Source organism: Ovis aries, chromosome 24 (genome assembly GCF_016772045.2).
Source record: "Ovis aries strain OAR_USU_Benz2616 breed Rambouillet chromosome 24, ARS-UI_Ramb_v3.0, whole genome shotgun sequence".
NCBI classification, from domain to species: Eukaryota; Metazoa; Chordata; class Mammalia; order Artiodactyla; family Bovidae; genus Ovis; species Ovis aries.
In genome coordinates this window covers 397,777-420,506 of record NC_056077.1, presented here as the reverse complement: position 1 = coordinate 420,506, position 22,730 = coordinate 397,777, and the positions used below count along the sequence as shown (strand labels likewise).

The window sequence follows — 22,730 nt, the reverse complement described above, 5'->3', positions numbered from 1 at the left end:
ACATGTATAACTGAACCCCTCTGCTGTACACTTGAAACTAACACAACATTGTAAACCAGCCATACTTCAATTAAAACTTAAAAAGAGCCGGAAACAGTATCACTTCAAGTGGAAGACATCAGAGAGAATCGTCTTTCCTTGCAGAATGTCGCAGTTGTTCACATCACAGTTTACTCAGAGCCTGCTGTTAAGTCAGAATCCCACGGTTGTTATTTTAGTCTGTTGACGCTGTGGTTGCATATTTCACCAAGGGCCATCATTACCGTGGAGGAGTAAGACATTTGGGGCTCCTGAATTATGACCGATGGATGGTGGTTAGGTGCTTTTTCTCAGAACACCCTTTTAACTACATGTGGACTGTACTACATGTGTGAACCATATTTTTTAAAAAAATGTTGATCACTTTTGATTAAAACACTAGATGAAAAAAAAAAACCCTACACTAGGCAGCAAAGAGATACATACTTATAAAACATTCCTCTCAACGTTTTCACAAGGCCTGAATTATTTTGTAATCTGAGGATGCTATAATTTTGGCATCTACATTTGAATTCAATCTCTCTGCTTAAAGCCTCTTGTGAAGTTAAAATCCTATGAGGTTTATTTTAGACTGAAACAGTTTCATATTTTTCATTGTACTACAGAATAGAAAAAAGGCAAAATTAAAACAAAAACCAGGGACTTCCCTGGTGGTACCATGTTTAAGACTCCGCGCTTGCAATGCAGGGTGCCTGTGTTCTATCCCTGGCCAGCAAACTAAAATCCCATATTCTGTGCAGTGTGGCCAAAACAAAAAAAGAGGACCTCAAAATTACGTTGATCATTGGCAAATGCCCTGTTGTAGAAGTGTAGAAAAGCCCTTGAAGTTATCGTAAGGACACGGTCTGCCCAGCTGTAAACTTAGGTATCTATTTTGAACCCCTTTCACAGTGTCAGAATGTTAGACCTGGAAGGGGCCTTTGAGGTCATCTGATCCAAGCCACTCAATTTCCAAAGGCAGGTAGTAAAGATCAGAGGCATAAGAGACTCGCTGAAGTCCAGCAGGAGATTATTTAGTATAGCTGATCTGGAACCTGTGTTTCCATTCTCAGCATTACTATTCTTTGCTCGCTTTTACTTATATTTGTTTTTTAAATTGTTAAATATCATTGCACTGTATACGGTAAAAAACAAAAACTCTCTCTTCCAATAGACTTCCCTCCCACTCTTCCATGTCATCCAACTTTTTAGGGGAAACCACTATTGATAGTTGGGCTTCTCTGGTGGCTCAGCCGGTAAAGAACCCACCTGGCAATGCAGGAGACATAAAAAGACGTGGGTTTAATCCCTGGGATGGGAAGATTCCCTGGAGGAGGGCATGGCAACCCACTCTAATATTCTTGCCTGGAAAAGTCCATGGACAGAGGAGCCTGGAGGGCTACAGTCTGTGGAGATGCAAAGAGTCGGACGAGCCTGAGCACATGTGCACACACTGTTAACAGTTTGCTGTATGCATACGCAAATTCCATGTGTGTGTCTGAGCACTGATACATTCATTCCCATACATATGGGTATACACATGGGCCAAGATGTTTTAAATTTGTATTACATTTAATTTTTATTGAATTATAATTGATATATATTGTTAGTTTCAGGTGTACAACATAGTGATTTGACAGTTTTTAAATTTTAATTATTTTTTTATTGAAGAGATTTTGCTTTACAAAATTTTGTTGTTTTTTGTCAAACCTCAACATGAATCAGCCATCAGTTCAGTTCAGCCACTCAGTCATGTCCGACTCTTTGTGACCTCATGAATCGCAGCACGCCAGGCCTCCCTGTCCATCACCAACTCCTGGAGTTCACTCAGACTCACATCCATCAAGCCAGTGATGCCATCCAGCCATCTCATCCTCTGTCGTCCCCTTCTCCTCCTGCCCCCAGTCCCTCCCAGCATCAAAGTCTTTTCCAGTAAGTCAACTCTTTGCATGAGATGGCCAAAGTACTGGAGTTTCAGCTTTAGCATCATTCCTTCCAGAGAAATCCCAGGGCTGATTTCCTTCAAAATGGACTGGTTGGATCTCCTTGCAGTCCAAGGGACTCTCAAGAGTCTTCTCCAACACCACAGTTCAAAAGCATCAATTCTTCAATGCTCAGCCTTCTTCACAGTCCAACTCTCATATCCATACATGGCTACTGGAAAAACCATAGCCTTGACTAGACGACCTTAATCAGCAAAGTAATGTCTCTGCTTTTCAATATGCTATCTAGGTTGGTCATAACTTTTCTTCCAAGGAGTAAGCGTCTTTTAATTTCATGGCTGCGGTCACCATCTGCAGTGATTTTGGAGCCCCCCCCAAAAATAAAGTCTGACACTGTTTCCACTGTTTCCCCATCTATTTCCCATGAAGTGATGGAACCAGATGCCATGATCTTTGTTTTCTGAATGTTGAGCTTTAAGCCAACTTTTTCACTCTCCTCTTTCATGAAGAGGCTTTTTAGTTCCTCTTCACTTTCTACTATAAGGGTGGTGTTATCTGCATATCTGAGGTTATTGATATTTCTCCCGGCAATCGTGATTCCAGCTTGTGTTTCTTCCAGTCCAGCGTTTCTCATGATGTACTCTGCATATAAGTTAAATAAGCAGGGTGACAATATACTAGGTATGCATATATCCCCTCCCTTTTGAACCTCCCTCCCCACCCCACCCCTCTAGGCTGATACAGTGCCCCTGTGTGAGTTTCCTGAGCCATGCAGCAAATTCCCATTGCCTATCTATGTAACATATGGCAGGCTAAGATTTTTGAAAATACTTTTACTCCAAACTAGAACCTAACTAAACCAAAATAAAAATGGCTGGGTGGGGGGTGATAAAATGGGAGTTCTGAACAACAAAATAAATATCATTTCTAATAGAAATTGTTGTTTCTCTTATCATTGCTCACCTAGAAATTATCATGAGATTTTTAAACGTTTTTATTTATTTGACTGCACTGGGTCTTAGTTGTGCCATGTGGGCTCTTTAGCTGCCGCATGCAAACTCTTGCCGCATGTGGGATCTAGTTTCCTGAACACAGATGGGACCCAGGCCCCCTACACTGGGAGCACAGACTCTGAGCCACTGGCCCACCAGGGAATTCCCTAGAAATTCTCATAAAATTTGACCAAAGCTATTCAGGCTTCCCAGGTGGAGCCAGTGTTAAAGAACTCACCTGCTGGGACTTTCCCTGGTGGTCCAGGGGCTAAGACTCCATGCTCCCAATGCAGGGGGCCTGGGTTTGATTTCTGGTCAGGGAACTAGATCCCACATGTTGCAACTAAGGGTTCACATGCTTCAGCAAAAATTGCAACCAAATAAATTTAAAAACAACTCACCTGGTAATGCAGGTGATATAAAGGACACTGGGTTCAATCCGCGGGTCATCAAGATCCCTTGGAGGAGGTCATGGCAACCTACTCCAGTATTCTTGCCTGGAGAATCCCACAGACAGAGGAGCCTGGCCGGCTATAGTCCATGGGGTCTCCAAGAGTCGGACACGACTCAGTGACTAACACACATGAAGGGTCCTCAGTGCTATGCACGGTGGGTAGGGTGGAATTTATCCTTGGAGCACTGTGTTATCGCTTTTGCTTCATAGGATTAGTTTGGTATTTTAGAAAGATCATTCTGGGACCAGAATAGAGGACGGATTAGAGACAGTGAAACCAGCTGAGGGGCTACTGCAATGTGCCAGGCGAAGGGGGGTGAGTGTGTGAACTGAGAACGTGGAGCCGGATGTGCACAGTCAAAGGAGAAGAGGGGTCTGGATGAAGAGGCCTCGGAGGGAGACTCACAGAGCCTGAAGACCAGGTGGGTACGGAGGTGAAGGGGAGCTGGCAGACACTCCGCCTTCTATCTCCTAAATCTTTTAAAAATATTTATTAATTTATTTGGCTGCACTGGGTCTTAGTTGCAGCACACAAGGTCTCTAGTTGCAGTATGTGGGACGGAATTCCCTGGCCAGTGATAGAACCTGGGCCCCAGCCCTGGGAGCCAAGAGTCTTAGCCACTGGACCACCAGGGAAGTCCCTAAGATATTCCTTTTAAAGCAGGAACTCTGTATCTCTTGCCAACTCTGGCCATGTAACTGGGGCTCAACTAAAGTTTTCTTTATTTTGTTCTAAATTTATTTCAGTTTCTTTCAATTAGAATTTTTGAAGAAATCCTTCATTTTTTTTTATCCACTATACAATCCTAAGCAATTGCTGTTCAACTTTTGATTACCAAAATTTTAATGTGTGTTTTTTTCCTTTAAAGCATGATTTCAACTAATAAACTAGTTCTTATTACTTACCCAGTCATTCAAAAGCTGATGGTTTAGGGGTGTCCAGGTACTCATTTTTGTCTGCATTTTGGGACCATTTGTGTTTTTTGGAGGTGCAAAGGCCATCATGAAATAACTGGATATTCTTCTGTAAGAAAAACTATACCTGCGGAAGAAATGAATCATACAATCTTCAGAATACTAAGCACACTCATTCCATACAATCCTCTTTAGTACACGGGGCAGGGGCAGGGACGAGGGGGAGAGTAACATTTACTGGGAGTCTTTTGTATGTCAGGCACTTAACAGGTTTGCTCAATTAAAACCCATAACAATATGGTAAGGTGGTGGGTTTTAGCTTATTTTACAGATGAAGAAAATGAGGCTCACTGAAGTTACATGCTTTGCCCAGAGTTATACAGACAGTAGGTGGTGAAACAGAGAATCAGACCCAGGTCTGTTTAACTCTGTTTGATTTTCATTGGACCAAGGGGAAAAAAATCAGAATCACTCAGCTAAGAACATACCCTATTGGTCAGAAAGAAGTATTTATAAAATCACCGTGCAATCTGAACTACCCCATTTTGTCCCTTGTGACCTCCTTCTTCCTCTGTCAACTTTCTGACATCTAGCTAACAAGGGCTCTAGCTTGCTACCATATTTAAGAAGTAGAAGAGTACAATGGACAAGGCCAAGAATTTACATATGGACAGATTTGGGTTTATTGGGAAAAATACACTGGGGAAAATATACAGTATACCCAGTACTGTATATGTCTGCCTTCATTTTTGTGGCCTCACGGCCTGTGGGATCTCAGTTCTCCCACCAGAGACGGAACTCGCATCCCTTGTACTGGAAATGTTGAGTCCTAACCATGACTGCTGTTGCTCAGTCACTAAGTGGTGCCCAGCTCTTTGCAACTCCATGGACTGAAGTACACCAGGCTTCCCTCTCCTTCACTGTCTCCCAGAGTTTGCTCAGACTCATGTCCATTGAGTTGGTGATGCCATCCAACCATCTCATCTTCTCTTGCCTCCTTTCTCCTCCTGCCTTCAATCTTTCTCAGCATCAGGGTCTTTTCCAAGGAGTCGGTTCTTCACATCAGGTGGCCAAAGTTTGGGAGCTTTAGCTGCAGCATCAGTCCTTCCAGTGAATATTCAGGGTTGATTTCCTTTAGGACTGACTCATTTGATCTCCTTGCTGTCCAAGGGAGTCTCAAAGGTCTTCTCCAGTACCACAATTAAAAAGCATCGATTCTTCAACGCTCAACCTTGTTTATGATCCACTTCTAACCACTGGACAGCCAGGGGAGTCCCTAGGTCTGCCTTCATTGGATTAAAGCACTCTAATTTCCATGAGGGATTATTTTTCCCTCAGTGTGTAGGGTCTGCTGATTGGTTAATCAAGGTGGCCTCCCCTTGCCCAGTCATGAGACTAAGCTAGGCCAGGTAACTGATGCTGGCTTACCCTTGCTTTACAGCCACGTTGATCATTCAAAGGACTGTAGATGCTCTGAGGAGATTGTTAAGCTGTTCCCAGACTCTTCTTGGAGGGGCTTCCTAGGTGGTGCTAGTGGTGAAGAATCTGCCTGCCAATGCTGGAGACCTAAGGGATGCAGGTTTGATCGCTGGGTCAGGAAGACCCCCTGGAGGAGGCCATGGCAGCCCACTCCAGTATTCTTGCCTGGAGAATCCCTGGGACAGAGGACCGTGGCGGGCTATGGTCCACAGGGTCACAAAGAATCAGGCACGACTGAAGCAACTTAGCATGCACGCAAGTCCTTTCCATCTTGTGAGCCACCTGATAGCCTTCAGTAAATTTCACCTCCATCAGCTAGAAGACCCTTCTTGTAGGGGGCATCCCTGGGGGCTCAGATGGTAAGGAATCTACCTGCAATGCGGGAGACCTGGATTCGATCCCTGGCTTGGGAAGATTCCCTGGAGGAGGGCATGGCAATCCACTCCAGTATTCTTGGCTGGAGAATCCCCATGGACAGAGGAGCCTGGCAGGCTACAAGAGTTGGACACAACTGAGCGACTAAGCACACAGCACGCACACATTAGCTAGAATCTATTTCTGTTGTTTGCAACCAAATCTTGTTACATTACACAGTTGGGATCCTGGCTCTAAAACTCACTAGCTTTGAAACTTTTTGCAAGTAGTCACTCAGTCGTGTCTGACTAACTCGATGGACTGCAGCACGCCAGGCTTCCCTGTCCTTTACCGTCTCCCGGAGGTTACTCAAACTCATGTCCATTGAGTCAGTTATGCCATCCAACCATCTCGTCCTCTGGCATCCCCTTCTCCTCCTGCCTTCAATCTTTCCCAGCATCAGGGTCTTTTCTAATGTGTGGGCTCTTTGCATCAAGTGGCCAAAGAACTGGAGCTTCAGCTTCAGCATCAGTCCTTCCAATGAACGTTCAGGACTGATTTCCTTTAGGATTGACTTGGACAGGTACACACTGTTATATTTAAAATGGATAACCAACAGGGACCCACGATATAGCACAAGGAACCGTGCTCAATGGCAGCCTGGCTGGGGGAGAATGGATACATGTACATGTATGGGTGAGACCCTTCATTGTTCATGTGAAACCACCACAACACTGTTAATTGGTTATACTCCAATACAAAATAGAAAGTTGAAAAAAGTAAAATAAATAGCATCACCACAGACTTTCTTAGAACTTCCTGTTATTTACAGAGTTCTTCAAAGCCTGTCCTTGAAAGGGGCACAACAAAATATTTTAAGGTAAAAAATATTTAAAGCAGATTGATGGCATTTTCAGTATATATCCTCCGTGTTTCTGGTTGTTTGTGCCTTCTTCCTCCCTGAAGGTATGTTTCATATCCAAAGCAGTGGTGCTGAGCTGAGGACTGCACAGGATTTGCCTGCCTCACCCAGGGCTCCAAAAATTATAGCAACAAATATAAGAAAATTTAAAAACATATTTATTTTTATGTATTTATCTGGCTGAGCAAGGTCTTTGTTAGGGCGTGTGAGATGTAGTTCCCTGACCAGGGATAGAACCCACGTCCCCTGGACCACCAGGGAATTCACCTGGACAATTTTTGATCCAGATACCACAGCTAAGACCTGGCACAGCCAAATACATAAAAATAAATATTTTTAAATTAAAAAACATTATCTTTTTACTTACAGAGGATTCCCCCAAATGCTAGATGTGAAATTTTGTGACTCTCACTTGACATGTAATATTCCCTCTCAGGTTTAAATTAGAGCTGAAGAGAAAGCCAACGTTTTAAAACCTCAGGGTTTTAAACCATGGATAATATCTTCCTGCAGTTGCCTGCTGATACCACTCTGCTGGAATAAGGGGGAATTAAGGAGGTTCAGATGAGCCCTCACATTCTTAGCTCTGAACAGCTAAGTTGCAAAGGTGTAAGAAATGGTTTCATTACAGTATTATTAATTGGCTGCTATAAAAATACACATGAGCAGGCGAATATATAAAGCACAGTCACTGAGTCTAGATCTGCTCAGTTAAAAATCACATATTTCCTTTTTTATTGCTAGTTATTCATGTTTGATGTTTCTTCTATTTAAACTGATTGAAGGTGTGTGTGCGTGTGTTTTTATTTTTATTTATCTGTTTAGGCCAAGCCACTCGGCTTACAGAATCTTAGTCTCCAACCAGGGATTGACCCTGGCCCTCGGCAATGAAAGTACAGAGTCCTAACCTCAGGACCGCCAGGGAGTTCCTTAAACCAGTTGTTTTTAATCTTTTTTTTTTTTTTCCTCAGGGCTATAAAACTCTTTGAGGATATGATGAAAACTATGAATCTTCTCCCTAGAAAAATACATATAAACCTTACATTTTGTTTACACTAGGTTAAAAACTTCTGTTGTAAGCTCAGAAACTCTCTTTTCCCAGTATGAGTAGAAAACAATCTGACTGATTATAAGCACGATTTCTGATTAGGACAAAGTAGCTTTTCCAGGTCCTCCCTAAGGTTTTGCATTGTTGTTGTTTTATTCCTTCCTGGTTCTTCAGAGCTAGAAATTGTTTGAATTAGGCTTTTTTTTTTTTTTCAAATGAACTTGAATAAAGTTTGGTTTTCAGGAGACGGGGCCTGGCTGAGAAAAACAGCCCTCTTGGTAACAGTCTTCCTGAAGCAGGAAATGGAGGTGTCCTGCCCTGGGTTTTGTCATTACCCTTTCACAGTTTTCCCTCTGCCCACTCTAGAAGACGGGCAGTGTGCACATCTGCAGGCCCACACTGGTTCACAGTATAGACCACTCGGGCGCTTTCATACAACATGCAAGACAATTACAAGACAAAGCAAGTTGCCTTCCCTCCTACATACAAACCTTGCTGCTGTTTTCTCATGACCTCTTTCCCCCTTAATGGCTGTCCTTGCATGTTCCCCTTTAATTTTTCTTTGGTAAAGGGGAAGAAAAAGGGCTTATGGCCCTTACCCCCAGTGTGTGCTTCTAGTGTCCTGTTTAAAGGCAAGGATAGGTCCTCTGGTAAAGTGCCAGTGGTTACACACCTCCTGTCCCATCTTCAAAGCCATTCTTCACACTGTCACCGTTGCACAACTTCACTGAAGACTTACCAGGTCTGTATTACAGGCATAAAGACAAGTCTTGACTAGAATGGAGATTACAGTCTACTGCAGGAGGGGTTTTTTAACAAATAAAAAAGTATATATTTAAGGTGATGTTTTAGTATATGTACACATTGTGGAATGCTTACACAATCAAACTATGTAACATATCCATCACCTCCCATAGTTACTGTGTGTGTGTGCGTGGGTGCGTGTGGGTGTGCGTGTGTGCGCTTCTGTGTGTGATTACCCTTGAGATCTACTCTTCCTGCAAATTTCAAGTATATAATATATTATTATAAACTATAGTCACCATGATCCCTGGGCAGGAAGATCCCCCGAAGAAGTAAATGGTAACCCACTCCAGTATTCTTGCCTGGAGAATCCCATGGACAGAGGACCCTGGTGGGCTACAGTCCATGAGGCTGCAAGAGTGGGACACAACTTAGCGACTAAACTACCACCACCATCGCCACACAGTCACCATGCTGTACACACGGTCTCTAGAACTTACTCATTTTCTAACTGAAGGTTTGCACCGTTTGATCAGTATCTCCACACTTCCCTACTCCCCAGCGTTGGCTAACCACGACTCTATTCAGGGAAGTATTTTTCAAAAGGTCTGTTAATCACTTTTCAGCTCAAAAACCTTCGGAGACTCGATCAAGGCTACAGAATCCTTAGCAAGCTCACCTCACACCTCACGCCTCAAGCTGGGCTCAGACTAGGCGCGCTCGGCCGAGCGTGCGCGGCGCGCCTGCGCCGTCCGTGGTGCGCGCGCGCCCGGCCGTCGCGAAAGCGCGCGGGCGCTCCGAGGCGCGCTGGGGGGCCTCGCTGGCTCCGTTTACCTGAGGGACCCGCGGCCGCCCCCGGCCGCCGCCGCAGCCCCCGGGAGCCCGGCCCCGAGGCGTGGGGGGAGCCCCGGGTCGTGCCGGCCCCTTCCCGTCCGGCTCAGCGGGAAAAGGACTCGGGGGTGGGGACCGAGGCGGTGCCGGCGCGGCCGCCCGCTCCTCGGTCTCACCCTGCGCCGGAGAGCCACCAGCCGCCGCGGCACCGCCGCCTCAGGGATCCCGATTCTCGTCGCCGCCGAAACAGGAGCCTTGGGCGCCGCGCTGTGGAGGGGCGGGCGGCGGGCCGGCGGCGGAGCCCGAGTCTGGGGCTGGGCGGCCCGGGCGCGCGGGCTGGAGTCCCCCTCTGTCCCGCGCCCGCGCCGAGCAGCCTGCTGGAGTGGGGCCCGCGCGCCCTGCGCGCCGCCCTCGGCCCCGCCTGGGGCTCGGTCGGCGCCGCGGGGGCGGGTGGCGCTCCCGGGCCGCTGGGGGCTGTGGGGGGAGCGCGCGGCCGCCGGCCGGGAGGACGACGCTCCGAGGGCTGGGTGCGGGGCGCGGGCGGCGTCGGGGCATCTGGACTGCTGCCTGTTCCTAGTCCTGAACGTTGTCCCCTCTCCTCCCTCCCGTCAGTTTTGCAAAGTCTGCTTATTCCTCCTGGAGGCTTCCCTCTCTGCCCCCTTGGACGCTCCGTGTGTTTGCCCTGGGGTACCGCGGGGAGGTTCATCCACCGCCTCTGAAATAAGGTGCTGTTAAACATTTCAGGACATTTAAACATCTTCCTAGAGGCCTTTTTCAGAATTAGGTGCCTTCCTCAATAAGAGAACAAGGGGTGGTTCGTTCGTTCTTTCTTAAAAGAAGAAAAACATACACCGCTAATTTAGGCAGAGGCGTCAACTCGAAGTTCCAAAATATCTAGGAAGGACAAAAGGTCTGGGTTTTGGCCCAGAATAAATGAAATTTTGAATTGTGGTTCCCTTCTGAATGTAGCCAGACAGAGCAGCTGAGCAGACCTGTAGCTATAGGAATAAATGACTGCTCTATAAGGTTGATCAAACAATATTTTATTTTATAGAAGTAGTTTGGAGAGACCTGTAACGTTTATGTACGGGAATTTGGTTACTTGGCAAAGCCAATACCGCAGGAGCACGGAAACAAAGACTTGACAAGGGGGATGTTACCTCCCTCTTGAGCCTTCTTTTAGCCTTTAGTGGTGTGCTGACAGTCAAAGGGATAGATAAATCCGTAGTTCTGTTATTAAGAAACATTTACTCCTGAAGATAATGCTTTCCATCCGTCCTTTTTTTTTCTCCCATCCGTACTTTTAAGCAAATCAATACCATCTTTTTCCTCCATCAGAAGAAGGAAAAAAAAAAAGTTTGTTTGAAGTACCAAACCACAACATAGAGGTAATAAGATAGGAAAGTGACGTAAAAGCTTAAGTGGGCAGGCTTGCAAGGATAGAGCTGAAAATAAAAGATAATCGAGATGCAATTCTTCTTACACTGTTGCCTTTTATTTAGTGAAATAACAGGTTCCTCCTCTACACCCCCCCCCCCAAATGCTTTGAAACTGTCAGGAGAATAAGGGAATTAAGTGTCAGGAATCATTGAACAGGAGGCTTCCTGTGTGCTGTTTTGGATCTGTCAGAAATTCTCTGTTCCTTATTAATTCCTGACTACTCAGGAATTAAGAGGAGAGGCAAGCCTCTCCCCGGCCGAGGAATCCAGGCATTTCCTTCATTAGTTTCTCTATATGGAGAGAAGTACCCTCTTCCTTCTTGTGAACCATAGGGTAAAAGTGATTGTTTACAACTCTCTCTTTAATATCAGAGAGCTCTCTCTCTCTCTCCCTTATGTTTTGTAAGTCTCGAATTTTAATCTTTATCTTTGCTGAGAATAACTATGTTGTAAGACAGTATATATGCCCACACCATGTTAATTAAAACACCTTTGCTCCATCAGAGCTCTGTTCCCCGTGCCTGTCTTTCTCTCTCTCTATCAGGCTATTTGTTTGGAGCAGAGAGGCCCTCTGAATTCATTTTCCTGCCTGGGCTTCTAAAATCCTCTCAAGAAGGCGCTGTGTGCCTTTAGCACATCGAGAGGGTGCCTGAGGCCTCCGTGAACTCAGCGAGCCCCGTGCCAGGGGCTTTATTGGCTTTCTCCATAAATCAAGGACTATCAGCCTCTTTCTCTCCTTTACTTTCTTATCATCGACTCCGGACCTCCAGGTTCTGGTCCATTAAAGGACCTCAACAATTAGTAAAGCCTATCGTCTTACCTACTCTTTCCTCCTCCTCTGTGTTTTCTTTTTTCTTTTTCTCTTCCACTAATATTCCCTGCTTCTACATCTCTCCTAAATCTACCAGTGCCCTATTAATAGAGGAAGAAAGGACTTTAGGTTCTTTCATCCCTTTTTTCATCTTCAGTACTGCATTGCTCTGAGCTTTATTTCATGCTTTGAACATTTAGGTGGATTTTTCTAGAGAGATCCCCAGCCATGATTGAGATATTTGAAGTAGGGAGGCTTGAGGAGAAGATAACTAGTAAAGTGCATGTTCTTTTTTTGTATAGCACAGTGTTGTGAGCGCGTCATCATTGGGCAGGGAGAGGGGGTTTTAAACTCACTGTAAGTCCTCTGTTGCCCACTTGACAGGCAAAAAAATCTCTCTCCCCGTCTTAAATTTCCGAAGTGTTAGTAAAACTATGAGATTTCATGCTGAAAGCTTATTCCGTGCATGTTAGTGTGTTGATGTTAGACTGCTGTTGACTTTCTTTTCTTCAGGAGACATGTGATAGGAAACAGTTCTTACTGCATCTTTACCTTCTTTCACAGGGAAGAGCAGTGTTGGCCTCAAGCATTTTTTAACCCCTAAATCTCTAGAATTAGAGACGTTTAAAGCTGCAGTTGCCCACAAAAAGAGCAGTAGTGCAAATGAAAACCAAGACTTTGAAATATGTATGAGAGGGATTGCTCAGTATAAATTTGGGAGAAGGGTCACAGCGTCCTGAGGAAAGAAGTGAAGGTTTTTAATAGTGGCATTTCCAGAGGTTAGGTGTGAATGTTTGAAGAGTAACAACTCCTCTTTGAGTAGAAATTAGTTTTAACTGACTGTTGCATCAGAAACGATGAATCTATCTTTGAGTTACAGTTTGTTATGCTGAGAACTAGCAACAGTTTTGGAGGATCCAAGGAATGCGCTGTGAATGAAGTTTAAGAAAAAACAACTAGGCTGCTGCTGCTGCTAAGTCACTTCAGTCGTGTCTGGCTCTGTACGACCCCATGGACTGCAGCCTACCAGGCTCCTCCATCCGCGGAATTTTCCAGGCAAGGGTACTGGAGTGGGGTGCCATTGCCTTCGCCGAACAACTAGGCTAGTAGGCCTAAAAAAAATCCTGGTCCCCAAAGTTTATCTCATTAAACTAATTTTATAGTTAAAACTTGCAACCATGCTAAAGGGGGAAAAAAATCAGGAGCTTGATATTAGAGAATTTTCTAAAGACATGTTAATGGAAAAGGGAAATGAGGCTGGAATTTCAACCTGATTTTTTTAAAGTCCAGACTCTCGCCATCTTTTAACTTTCCAGTTTTGTTTTTAGTTTTAAAAGATCTTTTGCTTTCTCTAGTATTAAAAGTAATGTATAATTTGTAAGATGGACTGGATTTTGATGGCTACTATTCGTTTTTGTTTTGAACTTTGTTTTTCCTGTATTTTTTTTAAGCCCCATCACTCAGCACACTGGAAGAATAGATTATCTTGTGTAATCAGTAGATGACTAGATGGACTTTAAAAATTAGATAAAGTAGCAAAGTGATACCTTGAGATTAGTAAGAATCTAAGCCCTATGAATTAAATAGGCTGCTGCTAAGTTGCTTCAGTGGTGTCCAACTCTGTGCGACCCCATAGACGGCAGCCCACCAGACTCCCCCTGTCCCTGGGATTCTCCAGGCGAGAACACTGAAATGGGTTACCATTTCCTTCCCCGATGCATGAAGCTGAAAAGTGAAAGGGAAGTCGCTCAGTCCTGTCCCACTGCGACCTCATGGACTGCAGCCTACCAGGCTCCTCCGCCCATGGGATTTACCAGGCAAGAGTAGTGGAGTGGGTTGCCATTGCCTTCTCCGATGAACTAAATATGGAGCTATATACCCTTTAGCAACCAGAAAACAGTATCCTGAGAATGAATTTATTTTTTTAAATAAGATATGGAAAACAAAAGGCCAAAACCCACATGAGTTTTAGGAAAAGGAATATGGCACTTTGAGCAGTGATATGCTCTCAGTGTGTACTTTGCTGTCTAAGAAGATGATAATTTCCTTGAGAGAAGAAGCTTCATAGGTAGTGGTTGCTAATCCTTATAACGCAGTCTTGGAAAACTGAAAGAAGACAAAAGAATACCCTCCTGTTCCCATTGTAGCCAGTGTGTTTGAGGCAACCTTTAATTTCTGAATTGGAAACACAGAATGTTACATACATGTATAGTGTGTCCAGTTAAGTAAATCTAAGCTGAGAAAGAGGAATCACTTTCTGTACAGAAAGTGTGCATTGGAATAGAATTGCTAACCTCTTTTGTTGCAGGGCCTTGCTGACAAGCCCCCAGGGCGCATTTTTGTCATTGTCTCTTCTGGGATTCTGCCTGCTTTCTTTCCTCTTCACAGTTGCCATCTCCTGCCTTTCCCACCTGAGTTCTTTGGGTCTGGCTTTGTAGCCAGCCTCTGAAGACAGTCTTCCAAGATTGCATCCCCTTTATTGCTGCTCTTCAGAACAAATACTCAACTTATTTTAGGGGCTTTTACTTTTTAACATCAAAAGAGAACTGGTAAATTGGGGAATATCTGATTCCTGATGTTACACGTCGATAAAAATTAAACAGAACTGGACATGGAACTACAGACTGGTTCCAGATAGGAAAAGGAATACAGCAAGGCTGTATATTGTCACCCTGCTTATTTAACTTCTATGCCGAGTACATCGTGAGAAACGCTGGGCTGGAAGAAGCACAGGCTGGAATCAAATTTGCTGGGAGAAATATCAATCACCTCAGATATGCAGATGACACCACCCTTATGGCAGAAAGTGAAGAAGAATTAAAGAGCCTCTGGATGAACATGAAAGAGGAGAGTGAAAAAGTTGGCATAAAGCTCAACATGCAGAAAACAAAGATCATGGCATCTGGTCCCATCACTTCATGGGAAATAGATGGGGAAGCAGTGTCAGACTTTATTTTTGTGGGCTCCAAAATCACTGCAGATGGTGATTTTAGCCATGAAATTAAAAGACGCTTACTCCTTGGAAGAAAAGTTATGACCAACCTAGATACCATACTAAAAACCAGAGATATTACTTTGCCACCAAAGGTCCGTCTATTCAAGGCTGTGGTTTTTCCAGTGGTCACGTATGGATGTGAGAGTTGGACTGTGAAGAAAGCTGAGCGCTGAAGAATTGGTGCTTTTGAATTATGGTGTTAGTGAAGACTCTTGAAAGTCCCTTGGACTGCAAGGAGATCCAACCAGTCCATCCTAAAGGAGGTCAGTCCTGGATGTTCATTGGAAGGAATGATGCTGAAGCTGAAACGCCAATACTTTGGCCACCTCACGCAAAGAATTGACTCATTGGAAAAGACCCTGATTCTGGGAGGGATTGGGGTCAGGAGAAGAAGGGGACAACAGAGGATGAGATGGCTGGATGGCATCACCGACTCAATGGATATGAGTTTGGGTAAACTCTGGGAGTTGGTGATGAACAAGGAGGCCTGGTGTGCTGTGATTTATGGGGTCGCAAAGAGTCAGACACGACTGAGCGACTGAACAGAACTGAACTTTTTATCATCAAAAGAGAACTGGTAAACTGGAGAATATCAGATTCCTGATGTTACACATTGATAAAAATTAAAGTGTAAGGTTAAATGTATCTAGTCCTTTCTGTTTTCTGATGAAATAGTCATCAGTTCATTTAATTGGAAATTAGTTTTCCTCATATCTTATATTGCTCTGTAGAAAAGTGAATGTCTTTTCTTAGGGTTAGGGCATGAAAAGCTGTTGCCAGTGTTGGGACCTAACAAACGCCATGATAGGCTTCAGGGACTAAGGTAGGACTCACGGGAAAAGCTGAGTCATTGCCCAGTGAGGTCATCCCCGCAGATACCAGGACTTGTCTAATCAGCATACTCCCCATAACCTGGTTTAAGTTTATCAGGACGTAAAAGACATCCCCCTGCAGCCAATAGCCAATTAGTAAATACCAGGAAACCCCTGCAGCCAATAAAGATTAGCCAATTAGTAAATACTAGGAAACTCCTGCAGCCAATCAGCCCTTGCCAACTCTCTGTCTTTGTTCTAAACCTATAAATACTGCTGTAAATCTGGGCTCGGGCCTCTTGCTCCACTCCACTGTATTGGATGTGGCGGGAGCCCTAGCTTGAGCTAGAAATAAAACCCCTTCATGCTTTTACGTTGCTGTGGAGGTCTTATTCTCTCAGTTTTGGGGACTCAGACTCTGGGCATAACATTTGGGGGCTCGTCTGGGATCCCTTTAACTGGGAAGAATAACACTCTCCCGGTAGAAGGGGTTTCCTCACTAGGAGGAAAGATATCTGAACACTGGTGTTAAGTCTGGTTAAGTCCAGCGTAAGGCCAAGGTCCAGCATACGCACTGGAAGGCAGCTGGCTCTTGTTAGGCCTAATCAAAGGTGAATTAGTCATTCTAGCCAGTGTAAGACCGAGGCCCAGTGAGCGCGCTGGAAGGCAACTGGCAGCCAGCATAAGACTGGGGCCCAGCACTGGCGCAGGAAGGCAGCTGGTTCTGTGGGGGATTGGGAAGGAACGTCTCTCCTGTCTCCGAATCTGGTGGGCAGTGGACGCCCTTTGGTGAGATAACACTGGGAAGCAAGACAACAGTGACCCGGGATAGACCTAGCTCTGTGTTTTCGGCCGATATTTGTCTGTCTTCTGTCTGTCGCCTTTCTTTGTGTGCCGGCGCCATTTTTGTGTGTGTGTGTGTGTTCATTGTGAGCTCCGTCATTATGGGTCAAAGCTCTTCCACCCCTTTGTCTGTAATGACTGACCATGAAGATCAGGAGAGTAATACTTACCAAGACCATCTCTAACTCCTGACACTGAGGAAAAAGGAAAAAAAAACAGACTTGAAGCTAGCTGTCTAAATAGGTAGAACTTGATTTTCTTTCCCTGTGCCTTGAGACCAGGGCTCTCTTGGTATGTCTCTGGGTAATATTTTTGAGGTTAATTTGTATATGAGCTCTATTTATTTGGCTTAAAAAAAGGTAAGCATTTACAAATCAAGTAATTCTGAATTAAACAGTAAATTCCAGGTTCATGTGAACTTGGAAATATTCAATGTTAAATACCTGATATTAATGTTTGTTTGTTGACCTATCTAATATAGACATGTCTTAGAGTAATTAACATTAAGTAGAATATTTTCATTGTACCTAGGTTTGATATAAGTTAAATATTATATCTGTTACAAGTTTGTCAACAAGGAAATTAACCTCAAGTGAAGAAACTTCTAAAAAATGTGAATGAGATATGAGCTTTTATATCTAGCTAACTTTGGGGTGCTTCAGAGGGCCCCTGGAGCATCCCAGAGAGATATTAAACTGTGTTTATTTGGTTGGTTAAATTACATGGAAAAGATTATCAAATGAGCAATAAATCTGCTCATGTTATAATGTATGGTAAAATAACTAATACAGATATCAGTTATGGTTATAAAAGTCATCAGACCAAAATTAGTGAGAACAGAACTATTTTGCAAACAAACTAGCCTTAATTTGGTTATACTGAATAAAAATAAGGGTAACATTAAGGAGAAAAAGATATTTCAAAATGTTAAAGACCAGTTTGTTAATGGAGGTCTGCATCTAATAAGACTCATCTCTTAGTTCTTTGCTGTTATGTGATGTTAATGTAAAATTTAATTGAATTCTTGAAGAACACCCTAAGTTTGTTTCTGAAGCTTATCTCAGTAATCTATCTTTGGATGAAGATCAGATGCCTGATAACCTGCAAGCAGGACTGGAAAAAGACATAATTCAAGGGACTGTCTCCAACATGGATGGAAGGACTTTTTTATCAGGAGAAACTACACTACACCAGGATGAGAAGACAACGACATCAGAGGTAGACAGCTTCCCCAAGATGCTGGACCTGATTCGTATGATCATTTATGTTTTCTTGACTTCTTAGACCTTTGCATATAAGTCAAATGCTTTTCTATCATAGGCCTGATCTTATGCTAGTTTTAAAAATCAATCCAATTGTTGGGTTCATGGCCAATTACCTGTGTCTAGTTCTGGGTTACCTTGGTAAATTTCTCTACTACCAGACTCTAACTGGTTGGCCCTGAGAAAATTTACTTAAAAATTATTATAGTCATATTCAGGTCAGTGTGCAGAGGACCTGAGATATACTGGGCTATATCTAATGTAAGTTCTTAACATAAGTCTTACTTGTGACTTTACTAATACTGCTGGCTATGTTATTTGTATTTCACCTGTTTTACAAAATTGCTGTTTCTTACACTGTCACATATGTGTGTGAGGCGTCTAATAGAATAATACATAGTCCCATATGAGATCGATGATGGTAATAGTGTAACTCTAGACATGAGAAGAAGCAACAAGAGGGAATATTTTCCTGGACCAAGAAGCTAGTAAGACAGGTGGTCCAGAGAATTTTGGATACTGTTTTATGGCCTAGTCCAGTAACAGCACATTGAGTGGCCTGTTTACCTGAGAATGGACACTCTCAGCACCATGGGATAAAATGGTCATGAAGTGCCCCCTCATAATCTTGGTCAAGTTTATGAGCAAAAGGGGCTCTGCCAACTGAAGACTGACACTCGCCATCTACATCTACAAAGATTAAATCATGGCCACCGCAACTGCCAACTTTCCATGCCCCTGAAAGGAGTTCAGGGTGAAAATCAGAAATGAGGCACTCTGTGCTCTGGGAAAAACTCGCAGAACAGGCCTTCAGATAGTTAAATCTTTTCAGGAAAAGATTTTATGAATCCCAATTCTTGCATCTTCTTGTACCTAGAGAAACACTGACGTCAGTAACAGTGAAATCTGTTTTGGCTGTTAAGGAAAAGTTTACAATTAAAAGTCAAAATAGAGTAGCTATGGTTCAGATATCCTGGGAAATAACTAGGTGATGCTATGGGTGTGCTTTCAGATTAGAGCTTGTATTGCTCCAAGCTGGGGCAGTCCTATGCCCCATTTTGACAGGAAGTTATCACAGTCATAGTTGCCTAGTTCCCTAAAATTAAAACGGAGCAGGACTCTGTGGGGCTCTGGAGTACAGATCTGTTCTGTGTTCTCCATTTCTTATCTGTAGGATATAGACTTTGTTCAGCCTCCTTGGCCTTCTCTGAATTCCAAAGGGTGGATTCAGACAATTACTAATCAGGGAAGGGAGGGGATACAAAAACAGAAACAATCAAAGGTTGGTACAGCCTCCAGACAGAGTCCTGGTTCCAAGAAATATGCATAACAATGTCTTTGAGCCCCCACCCAGGTGGAAGATGGTAACTTCAGACTAAATACAAGATTCCTGGAGCACAGCTCTGTTGCCTCACCACCTACCAATCAGAGAAGGTCACAAACCCTGCAACCCTCACCCCAAATGTTGCCTTCTGTTTCTGGGGACCAGAGATGACCATCCTGTTAGGTCTCCTGTTGGCCTTTGTCTATTTCATCTCTGAGAGGGTCCAACTAAATTGCTGTTACGACAAGGGTAGAAGCTGGTTTCAGATGTGGAAAACCCCAACTTAGATTAGGTAGAGAGAGACTTCTGCTCTGCTAGGCAGGCCTACGCCCATGCACAGCAGGAAGAAGTTACAGAAGAAAGAGACTTCTGCCCCAATGCCCAAGAAGTATCTTGAGTATGAAGTCTCTCAGGGGGCCTATGTGCTGCCTTAGGGGAAGAATGTTGCTTTTATGTGAATCACTTGGGGGTAGTCAGGGAGTCCCTGGCCAAGATAAGAAAAGGGCTGAGTTAGAGAAAAAGAGAAGGAAAACTGTCTCAAAATTGGTTTGAATCCTGGTTCAACTCATCCCCCTGGTTCACAACTCTCATATCTTCCTTAGTAGGGCCCCTGATTATCTTGTTCCCTCCTTCTCCACTCCGGAACTGCTGGTGCTAACCCACATCAACCTGCTAAGATCACCTGGACACTTCTTAATGGACTAACCCATGAGGTACTCAATTCAACTACTGGAACCCCCGCAATACTTGGTGGCCAGATTTATTCTTCGTCCTTGGACCTTTGTAAAAAGAACATATCAGTACAGCTCAAGTGATGATGCTGAGACAAAAATATCAGGCAATGTCTCAGAATGAAGAGGAGGATTCCTCTCCATGATCAGAGGACAGAGGGGAATGTTGGGACCTAACAAACACCATGATAGGCTTCAGGGACTAAGGTAGGACTCACAGGAAAAGCTGAGTCATTGCCCAGTGAGGTCATCCCCGAGGATGCCAGGACTTGTCTAATCAGCATACTCCCCGTAACCTGGTTTGAGTTTATCAGGACGTAAAAGACATCCCCCTGCATCCAATAGCCAATTAGTAAATACCAGGAAACCCCTGCAGCCAATAAAGATTAGCCAATTAGTAAATACCAGGAAACCCCTGCAGCCAATCAGCCCTTGCCAACTCTCTGTCTTTGTTCTAAACCTATAAATACTGCTGTAAATCTGGGCTCGGAGCTCTTGTGCCACTCCACTGCATTGGATGTGGCGGGAGCCCTAGCTTGAGCTAGAAATAAAACCCCTTCATGCTTTTACATTTCTGTGGACGTCTTATTCTCTCAGTTTTGGGGACTCGGACTCTGGACATAACAGCCAGACCCCTCATTTTTTACTGGTTCTTGATGCCTCAGACTGTTCCCTCCAGTTAATCCAGCAATTCCCTTTATTCAGCTGAGATTCTGCAGGTTCCTATAGTAAAAGATATTATATCAAAAAGAATGAAAGAATCTTTTAACCTTTATGTGATCAGTTGCTGTATTTTGTCAGTATTTCCTGGTTTCCTCAATCTTTGTTCTCTCTGAAACTTATAGCTTCTTCAAGGATGGTTCTCTTAGGAAAAAGGACTGTTGCTATCCATACTCTCGTGATCCTGATTAGAAGCATTTATTTCATTGTGTTATTGAAAAGCAATTTAGAATATATATCAAAAGTTTTTTTTTTTTTTTTTTTTTTTTAACTGTGCATAATATTTGGTTCACCCAAGAATGTGTCCTGGAACTCTTCAGTCACCAGTGAGGCGTGAGCACCCGCAATCTCCCCGCCCTGGCTGGCTCTTCCAGGCCTCCTGGTCCCAGCAAGGGGGGACAGGGGCTGCCCAACCCCCACCCCACCCCATGGTCCTTGGCAAAAACTAAACAGCACCCTTATTCCCTCTTGAGGACTCAACCCCTTTATAGCATACCCACCCAGTGAGGTATGAGTGCCCACCCTGCCTCTGCCCTGCCACCCAGCCACTCTGAGCCCCAGGCCCAGCCCCACCCATGTCCCTACAGTGCCCACCCACCCAACCTGCCCATGCCCACTCCTACCACTTGGTTTCAGGGGCCTGGCCCCACCTTATCCCATCTCTCCAGCAAGGGAACCCCACTTGAGCCCCTCCTGGCCACCACTTCCAGAGGGTCCACCTCGGCTGACCCTCTTCTTCCTCCCCATGTCTAGGCTTCCCTAAACTAGCCCCCCTTATCATGACCACCTATAGTGGTGTGTGGAGAAGGAAATGGCAACCCACTCCAGTATTCTTGCCTGGGAAATCCCATGGACAGAGGAGCCCAGCGGGCTACAGGTCATGGGGTTGCAAAGAGTCGGACACGACTGAAGCAACTAAACAAACAAAACAATATTTGGTTCAGCTGAGAGGTGATCTGATTATTTTCAGTATTCAAAATCAATTTTTGACCCATTCTAAGTTGGTCATCATGTTTTTTTTGCTTTACTTGCTACCTGTAGTAAGGTATTTTTGTGTCCCTTGGCTTGTTATTTAATCAACAGCCAGTAAATCATTGATTGAAGTAGTAGTATTGTCAGCACACATTCATAGATTTAGCAGACTTAATTTTCCCATCCACAAATAACATGCGACAGACTTTAAAATAACATTGCAGCATTTGTAATAATTTACTACTTTTTTGTTTTGTCTATGTTTTTTGACCATGCTGTGCAGCTTGTAGGACCTTAATTCCCTGACCAGCGATCAAATTTGAGCTCCCTGACATAGAAGTGGGGAGTCCTAATCACTGGATTGCCAGGGAAGTCCCTATAATATTATATTTTTAAACAATTCAGGTAGTTTTATTCTGTTCCATGTATGTATATTTTTGACAAAGGGGAGAGACTATATGCTGTTTTGTAAACCATTTAAAATTTTATTTTTCACGTATTGTATTGTTACTGTCTTTTCAAGTCAGTATATAGAGATCCTGCTCATCATTTTTAGTGAGTGTGTTATGTGTTGCTTGTACCTTACTTTAACCATTTCCTTATTGGTAGACTTTCAGATTGTCTCTGGGTTTTTGTACTAACATTTCAGTTATATATCATGTGTACTTGTGTTTACTTTCTTAGCATAAATTGTAGAATAGGTCTGCTGAATCAAATTATATACATTTTAGGGACGTTCAATGTCCATAGCTTTTTTTTTTTTTTTTTTAATACCAACTAGTTTGCTTTTCCTCCAGTAGTATTTGAAAATGGAGAATTTCCTGGCGGTCTAGTGGTTAGACACTTCACTACTCTGGCCCAGGTTCAGTCCTTGTTTGGGGAACTAAGATTCTGCCAGCCGTGTGGGACAGCCAAAAATAAAAGCATTTCTAAGTGTTGGAATGTTGAATATATTCCTTTTTCTGCACCCTCTCCTATACTGTGTTCTGTTATTCTTACTTTGCTCATCTGATTGGCAAAAATGTTAAATATCATGTTTGTATGTTTTTATTAGTAAAGTGGAATATCCTTCATATGTTTGCTGGCCATTTGTAAGTTTATGACCTTTTTCCATTTTTCTA

General features: G+C 43.7%; 1 protein-coding gene and 1 long non-coding RNA gene across 3 annotated transcripts in view; one reads left to right on the top strand and one right to left on the bottom strand.

The window, feature by feature from the left end:
* Positions 1–210: 210 nt before the first annotated feature.
* On the bottom strand, positions 211–9,075 carry LOC132658561 (uncharacterized). The gene is made up of 3 exons (XR_009598368.1): positions 8,725–9,075; positions 4,314–4,449; positions 211–2,603 (listed from the first exon to the last, which is right to left on the bottom strand). It is a non-coding gene; the product is annotated as an uncharacterized LOC132658561 (long non-coding RNA).
* Positions 9,076–10,218: 1,143 nt separating this feature from the next.
* LOC132658559 (liprin-alpha-1-like) overlaps positions 10,219–22,730 on the top strand; it is a 58,782-nt gene continuing 46,270 nt past the window's right edge. Inside the window, exons 1-3 of one of the 2 annotated variants that reach the window (XM_060405829.1) lie at positions 10,219–10,269; positions 16,476–17,852; positions 19,792–19,899. The gene's annotated coding sequence lies outside the window, so the exon portion shown is untranslated. Of the gene's footprint in view, positions 10,270–16,475; positions 19,900–22,730 lie in introns of both variants that reach the window. The other variant, XM_060405828.1, reaches the window with a different exon arrangement.